We start from the raw sequence: 13,218 nt of genomic DNA, 5'->3' as shown, positions 1-13,218 counted from the left end.
TTTTTTCCAGCAAAGATTCTGATCTATTTGAAAGAGAATACCAGCATGGTTGTCTAGCAGTGATGCAACAAGAAAATTAAAGTTTTATAGATGGTCCCAGGGTGAGGATGTACGACTCCACACTGGATATGCAGTGGTCACAGAACAAGATGTCCTAAAAGCAGAAGTTCTGCCTCCGCATGTCCCAGTACAAGAAGCGGAACTGAAGGCCCTCACTGAAGTGTGTAGAGTGGCAGAAGGTAAGAGGGCAAACATTTACACTGATTGCCGGTATGCGTTTGGCATAGCTCATGATTACGGCCCAACATGGAGGCCAGACAGTTTTTTACCTCAGCAGGACAGCCAATTAAGAATGGTACAGCGGTGCAGAGTCTCATGGAGACCCTACTTCTACCTGACAAAGTGGAAAGCTCACACCAATTCCTACACTAGAGAAGCAAGAGGCAACACCCTCGCAGACCACACAGCAAAGGCAACAGCCCTCAAGCCGTGGAAGAAAAGAAGAAAAGAAGAATTTGACAAAAATCTTGGACATTGACTAAAACTTAGAACATTGATAAAAACTTGGACTTTGATATGCTAAAGATTTTACAGTTACAAGCCAGGAAGGTAAAAAAAGACAAATGGACTAAATATGGGAGCAGCAGAAACAGGAGGGTGTATGGCGAACAGTCAACAGAACTTGCCTACCACAGTCCCTGTGCTCCATGATGGCCCAGCTGATGCACGGAAAGACGCACCTCTCAAAGCAGCAATGATGTCGGCGCTTGAACGAGGACAGGTGGCTCCTGTAGCTGCTGCATCATTTGTTTAATTTTGCATGGTCTTTGCCGTAAGCAACAGGGCAGAAGTAAAATTTGCCACATAACACTTGCCTGGGCCACTCTACCCATTTCAGGGATTGAAAATTGACTACATTCAGCTCCCACTTGTTGGGAAGTATGAATATGTGCTTGTTGGTGTTGATTTCTTTTCAGGTCGGGGACCTACCCTGTTACCAAAGTAAATAAGCATGTAACCGCACAGAAGCTCATGAATAAGGTAATCCGCAGATACGGGGTAACGGAAGTGATTGAGTCAAACAAAGGTACACACTTCACAGGTGAAAAAATGCAATACATCATGTCTGCTTTGGGTATATCCCAGGCCTTTCACACACTCTACCAGTAGTGGGAAAGTAGATACAGAGACAATGGAGGAAATGGGCAAATATTGAATTGAGTGTCTTCCATTAGTTTTTCTTTTTCTCCGGAGGGTACATGCCACAGTAGCCGAGTTTGGGAAATGATTCTCTTGTTAATTTTGTCATAGTTCTCTCTAAGGAATTGTCAATAACGCATTCTGTAGTCTCTGCTTCTCTCCCAGGTCCTACAGACGAGTGTCACAATCTGAAACCAGGTGACAGGATCTATCTGAAAAAGTTTGAGAGAGAAACCCGGTTTGAAGGTCCCTACCAGGTGTTGCTCACCACCCCAACTGCAGTCAAGCTCGAAGGAAAGCCCACTTGGATCCACACCTCGCACTGCAAAAAGGCCCTGGGTCCCGGAGCACAGAACGCATGATCCTGCATATCCTTTACAGGCTATGGGCAGGGTTGGGGACCTGGGCGGAAGTGGATATCACAGTGACATTGTGGTAGAATTTCTCTAACACACACATAGCCACGCACACTTTTGACTACTGTACACTACACCCCTGTTTCAGGGATCAGAACAAATTAATACAATCCAATGTGCAATAAGACTACACTGAGGGTGAGAATCCAATACCGCATCATGCTAAGAGAGAAATCGACGATCCAGGGGGCAGGTTTGATCCACATGTGTATATAGATGCAATAGAAGTGCCAAGGGGGTGCCAGGTGAGTTCAAGGCCAGACCCCAGGCAATGGCTATATGTCTATAATACAACAGAGTCTCAGCAGAAGCAGGGGTGACCACTTTAGTTTCTCAGCCATTAGAATAGAATAGCATGTGTGTTGTAGATCCCTTCTGTGTCCATAAGGTCTTCACTAGAGATGAGCGAGCACCAAAATGCTCGGGTGCTCGTTACTCGGGACGAAATTATCATGATGCTCGAGGGTTCGTTTCGAGTAACGAACCCCATTGAAGTCAATGGGCGACCCAAGCATTTTTGTATTTCGCCGATGCTCGCTAAGGTTTACATGTGTGAAAATCTGGGCAATTCAAGAAAGTGATGGGAACGACACAGCAACGGATAGGGCAGGCGAGGGGCTACATGTTGGGCTGCATCTCAAGTTCACAGGTCCCACTATTAAGCCACAATACCGGCAAGAGTGGGCCCCCCCCCTCCCAACAACTTTTACTTCTGAAAAGCCCTCATTAGCATGGCATACCTTAGCTAAGCACCACACTACCTCCAACAAAGCACAATCACTGCCTGCATGACACTCCGCTGCCACTTCTCCTGGGTTACATGCTGCCCAACCCCCCCCCCCCCACAGCGCACACCAAAGTGTCCCTGCGCAGCCTTCAGCTGCCCTCATGCCACACCACCCTCATGTCTATTTATAAGTGCGTCTGCCATGAGGAGGAACCGCAGGCACACACTGCAGAGGGTTGGCACGGCTAGGCAGCGACCCTCTTTAAAAGGGGCGGGGCGATAGCCCACAATGCTGTACAGAAGCAATGAGAAATATAATCCTGTGCCACCGCCATCAGGAGCTGCACACGTGGGCATAGCAATGGGGAACCTATGTGCCACTCACTATTCATTCTGTCAAGGTGTCTGCATGCCCCAGTCAGACCGGGCTTTTTAATTCATAGACACAGGCAGGTACAACTCCCTATTGTGAAGTCCCTGTGGACCGACAGCATGGGTGGCTCCCTGGAACCCCTCGGCGGTACATAAAAATATCCCATTGCAGTGCCCATCACAGCTGAGGTAGTAATGTCATGTTTAATGCAGGTGGGCTTCGGCCCACACTGCATGCTCCAGTCAGACTGGGGTTCCTTAGAAGTGGAAACCAGATGCATTTACAACTCCCTGTGGACCCACAGCATGGGTGGGTGCCAGGAAGCCACCGGCGGTACATAAATATATCCCATTGCATTGCCCAACACAGCTGAGGTAGTAATGTTGTGCTTAATGCAGGTGGGCTTCGGCCCACACTGCATGCCCCAGTCAGACTGGGGTTCTTTAGAAGTGGAAACAGATGCATTTATAATTCCCTGTGGACCCACAGCATGGGTGGGTGCCAGGAAGCCACTGGCGGTACATAAATATATCCCATTGCATTGCCCAACACAGCTGAGGTAGTAATGTCGTGCCTAATACAGGTGGGCTTCGGCCCACACTGCATGCCCCAGTCTGACTGGGGTTCTTTACAAGTGGACAGATGTAGGTTAAACTCCGTGTGCACCTACAGCATGGGTGGCTCCCTGGAACCCACCGGCGGTACATAAAAATATCCCATTGCAATGCCCAACACAGCTGAGGTAGTAATGTCGTGCTTAATGCAGGTGGGCTTCGGCCCACACTGCATGCCCCAGTCTGACTGGAGTTCTTTACAAGTGGACAGATGTAGGTTAAACTCCGTGTGCACCTACAGCATGGGTGGCTCCCTGGAACCCACCGGCGGTACATAAAAATATCCCATTGCATTGCCCAACACAGCTGAGGTAGTAATGTCGTGCTTAATGCAGGTGGGCTTCGGCCCACACTGCATGCCCCAGTCTGACTGGGGTTCTTTACAAGTGGACAGATGTAGGTTAAACTCCGTGTGCACCTACAGCATGGGTGGCTCCCTGGAACCCACCGGCGGTACATAAAAATATCCCATTGCATTGCCCAACACAGCTGAGGTAGTAATGTCGTGCTTAATGCAGGTGGGCTTCGGCCCACACTGCATGCCCCAGTCAGACTGGGGTTCTTTAGAAGTGGAAACAGATGCATTTATAATTCCCTGTGCACCCACCGCATGGGTGGATGCCAGGAAGCCACCGGTGGTACAAAAATATATCCCATTGCATTGCCCAACACAGCTGAGGTAGTAATGTCGTGCTTAATACAGGTGGGCTTCGGCCCACACTGCATGCACCAGTCTGACTGGGGTTCTTTACAAGTGGACAGATGTAGGTTAAACTCCGTGTGCACCTACAGCATGGGTGGCTCCCTGGAACCCACCGGCGGTACATAAAAATATCCCATTGCAATGCCCAACACAGCTGAGGTAGTAATGTCGTGCTTAATGCAGGTGGGCTTCGGCCCACACTGCATGCCCCAGTCTGACTGGAGTTCTTTACAAGTGGACAGATGTAGGTTAAACTCCGTGTGCACCTACAGCATGGGTGGCTCCCTGGAACCCACCGGCGGTACATAAAAATATCCCATTGCATTGCCCAACACAGCTGAGGTAGTAATGTCGTGCTTAATGCAGGTGGGCTTCGGCCCACACTGCATGCCCCAGTCTGACTGGGGTTCTTTACAAGTGGACAGATGTAGGTTAAACTCCGTGTGCACCTACAGCATGGGTGGCTCCCTGGAACCCACCGGCGGTACATAAAAATATCCCATTGCATTGCCCAACACAGCTGAGGTAGTAATGTCGTGCTTAATGCAGGTGGGCTTCGGCCCACACTGCATGCCCCAGTCAGACTGGGGTTCTTTAGAAGTGGAAACAGATGCATTTATAATTCCCTGTGCACCCACAGCATGGGTGGGTGCCAGGAAGCCACCGGCGGTACATAAATATATCCCATTGCATTGCCCAACACAGCTGAGGTAGTAATGTCGTGCTTAATACAGGTGGGCTTCGGCCCACACTGCATGCCCCAGTCAGACTGGGGTTCTTTACAAGTGGACCGATGTAGGTTAAACTCCGTGTGCACCTACAGCATGGGTGGCTCCCTGGAACCCACCGACGGTACATAAAAATATCCCATTGCATTGCCCAACACAGCTGAGGTAGTAATGTCGTGCTTAATGCAGGTGGGCTTCGGCCCACACTGCATGCCCCAGTCTGACTGGGGTTCTTTACAAGTGGACAGATGTAGTTTAAACTCCGTGTGCACCTACAGCATGGGTGGCTCCCTGGAACCCACCGGCGGTACATAAAAATATCCCATTGCATTGCCCAACACAGCTGAGGTAGTAATGTCGTGCTTAATGCAGGTGGGCTTTGGCCCACACTGCATGCCCCAGTCAGACTGGGGTTCTTTAGAAGTGGAAACAGATGCATTTATAATTCCCTGTGGACCCACAGCATGGGTGGATGCCAGGAAGCCACCGGTGGTACAAAAATATATCCCATTGCATTGCCCAACACAGCTGAGGTAGTAATGTCGTGCTTAATACAGGTGGGCTTCGGCCCACACTGCATGCACCAGTCTGACTGGGGTTCTTTACAAGTGGACAGATGTAGGTTAAACTCCGTGTGCACCTACAGCATGGGTGGCTCCCTGGAACCCACCGGCGGTACATAAAAATATCCCATTGCATTGCCCAACACAGCTGAGGTAGTAATGTCGTGCTTAATGCAGGTGGGCTTCGGCCCACACTGCATGCCCCAGTCTGACTGGGGTTCTTTACAAGTGGAAACAGATGCATTTATAATTCCCTGTGGACCCACAGCATGGGTGGGTGCCAGGAAGCCACTGGCGGTACATAAATATATCCCATTGCATTGCCCAACACAGCTGAGGCAGAAATGTCGTGCTTAATACAGGTGGGCTTCGGCCCACACTGCATGCCCCAGTCAGACTGGTAATATGTACCTTAACAGTAACCTCGTTGGTGGTAATGTGGTGGTGACTGCGGACCTGATAGCGCGGTTTTTTGTAGTTTGTTTTCGGAATGTGGCCAGGATTAAGTGGGCCGTGGCGGGGGGATGGTGGTGGTGCTCTCTTGTTGTGTCGTTAAAGGTGAAATTCTTGGACTGCCACCAGACGGACCAATGCAAAGGTATTTGCCAAGAATGTTTTCATTGTTGGAGGAGGAGGGGGATGTTTTGGAGGCACTATGTGTCCTCTCCACGTGTCCGTGGTTATATGCACCTTAACAGTAACAGCGTTGGTGGGAAATGGCCTCGCCGCCATCATGTCTTTGTGAAGCCTCTGTTTCCCCACCCCAGTGACATACCATTAGCAGCGGTATAGGCAGAGCCCAGAATTATTAACATTTCAGCGGTAGCATTAGGGACAGGCCCCACTAACGTATCACTAGCAGCAGTATAGGGGGAGCGCAGTCTTAGTTCCATTTCAGTAATAGTAGCACTCAAGACAGGCCCCAGTAACATTCCCATTGCAGCAGTTTAGGGAGATAACAGTCTCTTTCACATTTCAGTAGCTGCAGTATAGACAAGGCCCCAGTTACATTTATGTAGCTAAAGTGTAGGCCAACCCCACACACCTTTCTGTACCATGAGTGCAGGCGAAGAACATTGAAATTACTATGATTACACTGTAGGTGAGGGCCCAAAAAAATTGGTGTACCAACAGTAGTAATGTACCTCAGAAAAAATTGGCCATGCCCAACCAAGATGGCAGGTGAAACCCATCAATCGCTTTGGTTAATGTGGCTTAAGTGGTAACTAGGCCTGGAGGCAGCCCAGTTTAACGAAAAATTGGTTCAAGTTAAAGTTTCAACGCTTTTAAGAGCATTGAAACGTATAAAAATTGTTTAGAAAAATTATATGACTGAACCTTGTGGCCCTAAGAAATATTGCCCGTTCTGCGTGATTACGTGAGGTTTCAGGAGGAGGAGAAGGAGGAGGAATATTATACACAGATTGATGAAGCAGAAATGTCCCCGTTTTGGATGGTGAGAGAGAACGATGCTTCCATCCGCGGGTGCAGCCTACGTATTGCTTAGGTATCGCTGCTGTCCGCTGGTGGAGAAGAGAAGTCTGGGGAAATCCAGGCTTTGTTCATCTTGATGAGTGTTAGCCTGTCGGCACTGTCGGTTGACAGGCGGGTACGCTTATCTGTGATGATTCCCCCAGCCGCACTAAACACCCTCTCTGACAAGACGCTAGCCGCAGGACAAGCAAGCACCTCCAGGGCATACAGCGCTAGTTCAGGCCACGTGTCCAGCTTCGACACCCAGTAGTTGTAGGTTGCAGAGGCGTCACGGTGGACGGTCGTGCGATCGGCTACGTACTCCCTTACCATCCTTTTACAGTGCTCCCGCCGACTCAGCCTTGACTGGGGAGCGGTGACACAGTCTTGGTGGGGAGCCATAAAGCTATCCAGGGCCTTAAAGACTGTTGCACTGCCTGTGCTGTACATGCTGCTCGATCTCCGCACCTCCCCTGCTACCTGGCCCTCGGATCTGCGCCTTCTGCCACTAGCGCTGTCGGATGGGAATTTTACCATAAGCTTGTCCGCCAGGGTCCTGTGGTATAGCAACACTCTCGAACCCCTTTCCTCTTCGGGAATGAGAGTGGAAAGGTTCTCCTTATACCGTGGGTCGAGCCGTGTGTACACCCAGTAATCCGTAGTGGCCAGAATGCGTGTAACGCGAGGGTCACGAGAAAGGCATCCTAACATGAAGTCAGCCATGTGTGCCAGGGTACCTGTACGCAACACATGGCTGTCTTCACTAGGAAGATCACTTTCAGGATCCTCCTCCTCCTCCTCCTCCTCCTCCTCCTTCTCCTCAGGCCATACACGCTGAAATGATGACAGGCAAGCAGCATGGGTACCGTCAGCAGTGGGCCAAGCTGTCTCTTCCCCCTCCTCCTCATCCTCCTCATGCTCCTCCTCCTCCTCCTCAACGCGCTGAGATATAGACAGGAGGGTGCTCTGACTATCCAGAGACATACTGTCTTCCCCCGCCTCCGTTTCCGAGCGCAAAGCATCTGCCTTTATGCTTTGCAGGGAACTTCTCAAGATGCATAGCAGAGGAATGGTGACGCTAATGATTGCAGCATCGCCGCTCACCACCTGGGTAGACTGCTCAAAGTTTCCAAGGACCTGGCAGATGTCTGCCAACCAGGCCCACTCTTCTGAAAATAATTGAGGAGGCTGACTCCCACTGCGCCGCCCATGTTGGAGTTGGTATTCCACTATAGCTCTACGCTGCTCATAGAGCCTGGCCAACATGTGGAGCGTCGAGTTCCACCGTGTGGGCACGTCGCACAGCAGTCGGTGCACTGGCAGATTAAACCGATGTTGCAGGGTCCGCAGGGTGGCAGCGTCCGTGTGGGACTTGCGGAAATGTGCGCAGAGCCGGCGCACCTTTACGAGCAGGTCTGACAAGCGTGGGTAGCTTTTCAGAAAGCGCTGAACCACCAAATTAAAGACGTGGGCCAGGCATGGCACGTGCGTGAGGCTGCCGAGCTGCAGAGCCGCCACCAGGTTACGGCCGTTGTCACACACGACCATGCCCGGTTGGAGGCTCAGCGGCGCAAGCCAGCGGTCGGTCTGCTCTGTCAGACCCTGCAGCAGTTCGTGGGCCGTGTGCCTCTTCTCTCCTAAGCTGAGTAGTTTCAGCACGGCCTGCTGACACTTGCCCACCGCTGTGCTGCCACGCCGCGCGACACCGACTGCTGGCGACGTGCTGCTGCTGAAACATCTTGATTGCGAGACAGAGGTTGCGTTGGAGGAGGAGGAGGAGGGTGCTTTAGTGGAGGAAGCATACACCGCCGCAGATACCACCACCGAGCTGGGGCCCGCAATTCTGGGGGTGGGTAGGACGTGAGCGGTCCCAGGCTCTGACTCGGTCCCAGCCTCCACTAAATTCACCCAATGTGCCGTCAGGGAGATGTAGTGGCCCTGCCCGCCTGTGCTTGTCCACGTGTCCGTTGTTAAGTGGACCTTGGCAGTAACCGCGTTGGTGAGGGCGCGTACAATGTTGCGGGAGACGTGGTCGTGCAGGGCTGGGACGGCACATCGGGAAAAGTAGTGGCGACTGGGAACTGAGTAGCGCAGGGCAGCCACCGCCATCATACTTTTGAAGGACTCCGTTTCCACAACCCTATAAGGCAGCATCTCAAGGCTGATAAATTTGGCTATGTGGACGGTTAACGCTTGAGCGTGCGGGTGCGTGGCGGCGTACTTGCGCTTGCGCTCCAACACTTGCGCTAGCGACGGCTGGACGGTGCGCTGAGAGACATTGGTGGATGGGGCCGAGGACAGCGGAGGTGAGGGTGTGGGTGCAGGCCAGGAGACGGTAGTGCCTGTGTCGTGAGAGGGGGGTTGGATCTCAGTGGTAGGTTGGGGCACAGGGGGAGAGGCAGCGGTGCAAACCGGAGGCGGTGAACGGCCTTCGTCCCACCTTGTGGGGTGCTTGGCCATCATATGTCTGCGCATGCTGGTGGTGGTGAGGCTGTTGGTGGTGGCTCCCCGGCTGATCTTGGCGCGACAAAGGTTGCACACCACTGTTCGTCGGTCGTCAGGCGTTTCTGTGAAAAACTGCCAGACCTTAGAGCACCTTGGCCTCTGCAGGGTGGCATGGCGCGAGGGTGCGCTTTGGGAAACAGTTGGTGGATTATTCGGTCTGGCCCTGCCTCTACCCCTGGCCACCGCACTGCCTCTTGCAACCTGCCCTGCTGCTGGCCTTGCCTCCCCCTCTGAAGACCTGTCCTGAGTAGGCGTTGCAAACCAGGTGGGGTCAGTCACCTCATCGTCCTGCTGCTCTTCCTCCGAATCCTCTGTGCGCTCCTCCCTCGGACTTACTGCCCTTACTACTACCTCACCGATAGACAACTGTGTCTCATCGTCATCGTCCTCCTCACCCACTGAAAGGTCTTGAGACAGTTGCCGGAAGTTCCCAGCCTCATCCCCCGGACCCCGGGAACTTTCCAATGGTTGGGCATCAGTGACGATTAACTCCTCTGGTGGGAGAGGAACCACTGCTGCCCAATCTGAGCAGGGGCCCGAGAACAGTTCCTGGGAGTCTTCCCGCTCCTGAGCATGTGTCATTGTAGTGGAGTGAGGAGGCTGGGAGGAAGGAGGAGCAGCAGACAGAGGATTCGGATTTGCAGCAGTGGACGGCGCAGAACTGTGGGTGGACGATAGGTTGCTCGAAGCACTTTCTGCCATCCACGACAGGACCTGCTCACACTGCTCATTTTCTAATAAAGGTCTCCCGCGTGGACCCATTAATTGTGCGATGAATGTGGGGATGCCAGAAACGTGCCTCTCTCCTAATCGCGCAGCAGTCGGCTGCGATACACCTGGATCAGGAGTTCGGCCTGTGCCCACACCCTCACTTGGCCCTCCGCGTCCTCGCCCCCGTCCATGTCCTCTAGGCCTACCCCTACCCCTCAGCATGCTGTATTACCAGTGATTTGATTTCCCAGGCAGGAAATAAATTGGCGCAAGCCTGCAGGTTAAATAGAATTTTTTCCCTTTTTTTTAAAGGAAAGGCCCACTGCGTATATTCAATCACTAATAAATGTGTTGTGGCCCTGCAATGTGTCACAGAACTGCAGTGTTGCAGAGTTATTAACTACAGCAGAGCGGTGATTTCCCAGGCAGGAAATAAATTGGTGCAAGCCTGCAGGCCAAATAGAATTTTTTCCCTTTTTTTTAAAGGAAAGGCCCACTGCGTATATTCAATCACTAATAAATGTGTTGTGGCCCTGCAAATGTGTCACAGAACTGCAGTGTTGCAGAGTTATTAACTACAGCAGAGCGGTGATTTCCCAGGCAGGAAATAAATTGGCGCAAGCCTGCTGTTAAACTTAGCTGGCTGCGTATGATTTTTTTTACGTTCTCCACCCAGCACACACGTACCCAGAACGCTGATGACTGTCAGAGGCAGGCCAAATAGAATTTTTTCCCTTTTTTTTAAAGGAAAGGCCCACTGCGTATATTCAATCAATAATAAATGTGTTGTGGCCCTGCAAATGTGTCACAGAACTGCAGTGTTGCAGAGTTATTAACTACAGCAGAGCGGTGATTTCCCAGGCAGGAAATAAATTGGCGCAAGCCTGCAGGCCAAATAGAATTTTTTCCCTTTTTTTTAAAGGAAAGGCCCACTGCGTATATTCAATCACTAATAAATGTGTTGTGGCCCTGCAATGTGTCACAGAACTGCAGTGTTGCACAGTTATTAACTACAGCAGAGCGGTGATTTTCCAGGCAGGAAATAAATTGGCGCAAGCTTGCAGGCCAAATAGATTTTTTTCCCTTTTTTTTAAAGGAAAGGCCCACTGCGTATATTCAATCACTAATAAATGTGTTGTGGCCCTGCAATGTGTCACAGAACTGCAGTGTTGCAGAGTTATTAACTACAGCAGAGCGGTGATTTCCCAGGCAGGAAATAAATTGGCGCAAGCCTGCTGTTAAACTTAGCTGGTTGCGTATGATTTTTTTTACGTTCTCCACCCAGCACACACGTACCCAGAGCGCTGATGACTGTCAGAGGCAGGCCAAATAGAATTTTTTCCCTTTTTTTTAAAGGAAAGGCCCACTGCGTATATTCAATCAATAATAAATGTGTTGTGGCCCTGCAAATGAGACACAGAACTGCAGTGTTGCAGAGTTATTAACTACAGCAGAGCAGTGATTTCCCAGGCAGGAAATAAATTGGCGCAAGCCTGCAGGCCAAATAGAATTTTTTCCCTTTTTTTTAAAGGAAAGGCCCACTGGGTATATTCAATCAATAATAAATGTCTTCTGGCCCTGCCTTCACAATTCTGTCCCTGTAGTATTACTGCAGGGCGCAATGCTCTGCACGGCCGATTTGGGAAAAAAAAAATGCAACACTGCTAACTGCAGCCTCCACACTACTGCACACTGTTAGATGTGGCCCTAAGAAGGACCGTTGGGGTTCTTGAAGCCTACACTAACTCCTAACACTCTCCCTGCCTAACCACCACTTCTGTCCCTGTAGTATTAATGCAGGGCGCAATGCTCTGCACGGCCGATTATGAAAAAAAAAAAAAAAAGTGCAACACTGCTAACAGCAGCCTCCACACTACTGCACACGGTTAGATGTGGCCCTAAGAAGGACCATTGGGGTTCTTGAAGCCTACACTAACTCCTAACGCTCTCCGTACAGCAGCTCCGGCACCAGCAGCACTGTCCCTCAGCTATCTCACAAGGCATCTGAGGCGAGCCGCGGGAGGGGCCGACTTTTATACTCGGGTGACATCTGATCTCCCCAGCCACTCACAGCAGGGGGGTGGTATAGGGCTGGAACATCACAGGGGGAAGTTATAATGCCTTCTCTGTCTTTCAATTGGCCAGAAAAGCACGCTAACGTCTCAGACAGGAAACTGAAAGTAACCCGAACATCGCGTGGTACTTGTTACGAGTAACGAGCATCCCGAACACGCTAATATTCGCCCGAGCATCAAGCTCGGACGAGTACGTTCGCTCATTTCAAGTCTTCACGTTTAGTTAGTTAGGATTAGTTGTCAGGGAAGGGATTAGCCCTTGAACAGCTGACCAACAATAATAGGTAGGGTATAGATCATAAGCTAGAAATAGGGAAAGCAAACCTTACCCCGTCTTGTAGAAGATATAAAGGTATTGTTTATTTTGAGACAGTTTCTAGGGGGTATTGAGAAGGTACAGGCTCATAATATGGAAGAATCTGTCTCAAAATGGCCGCTAGATACAAAATGAAGCATTATAAGATGTAAAGCCCAATTCACAGACGTGACTAACACTAAAAACGTATATTTAATAATAACTGTATTAAAACACATATACTGGGCACTACAATGACAACACACATATACCAGGTCCCTCCAAACACTTGATGGTTATAGGAGGTAAATACCAATGGGGGCCTGGAATTGTTTTCCACTCAATAGAAATAAAAAGTAATATTTTTAGATAACAAGAACGCTCTACCCAAGATGGTTTCAAGAGAACATAGGGCAATTCAATATCGGAGCTAAGAGTCCTGAGATGTTTTGTATGTAAGAAGAACAAGATTACGAATTCGACTCTTAAGTGTAGAACACTCTCACTATTAGAACTCTAACTCCAAAATTGTTTTAAATACAAGCAAGACAGAATCACCGTTTGGATTCTCACTTGTAAACTTGTTTGGATTCTCACTTATAATGATAAATACTTAGACACGCTCACTTGTAATGATCAGTACTTAAACTCCGATCAGTACTTAGACTCGCTCACTTGTAAAGATCAGTACTTTGACTCTACGCGTTTCACCATTAATTTATTGGATCATCAGGAGGTACAGTACTAGAGTTTAGAATTCGAAGGTAGAAGAGATTCAATATATCGGAGAGACCATCAGTCTGAGTTTTTAGTATAGTGACCGGGATAGATGTCC

The sequence above is a fragment of the Eleutherodactylus coqui genome, chromosome 4 (assembly GCF_035609145.1).
Source record: "Eleutherodactylus coqui strain aEleCoq1 chromosome 4, aEleCoq1.hap1, whole genome shotgun sequence".
Lineage (NCBI taxonomy): Eukaryota > Metazoa > Chordata > Amphibia > Anura > Eleutherodactylidae > Eleutherodactylus > Eleutherodactylus coqui.
Note: the sequence above shows the minus strand (reverse complement) of the source record.